This window comes from Lytechinus variegatus, chromosome 10, assembly GCF_018143015.1.
Source record: "Lytechinus variegatus isolate NC3 chromosome 10, Lvar_3.0, whole genome shotgun sequence".
Classification (NCBI taxonomy): Eukaryota; Metazoa; Echinodermata; class Echinoidea; order Temnopleuroida; family Toxopneustidae; genus Lytechinus; species Lytechinus variegatus.
In genome coordinates this window covers 28,710,158-28,710,498 of record NC_054749.1, presented here as the reverse complement: position 1 = coordinate 28,710,498, position 341 = coordinate 28,710,158, and positions in this window count along the sequence as shown.

Below are 341 nucleotides of genomic sequence, written 5' to 3'. Positions count from 1 at the left end.
AATCATCACCATCATCACCACCATCAATAACCTAATTGTCATCATCATCCCCATTTATATCATACTTGTCATTCTCCTCCTCATCACCATCATTATCATCAATATCAAAATTGTCATCACCTTCATCACCATGATTATGACCATGATCATTATCACAACTACTACCTTCATCAATATCACAATAATGATCACCATTATCATCACCACCATCAGTCTCTACCACCACAATCATCTTTTTCATTATCATCATCATCGCCATCAATATCACCATCATAATCATCTACATGTATAATCATAATTATTCATCACAATCATCTTCATCCACCGTCATCAAAACAATT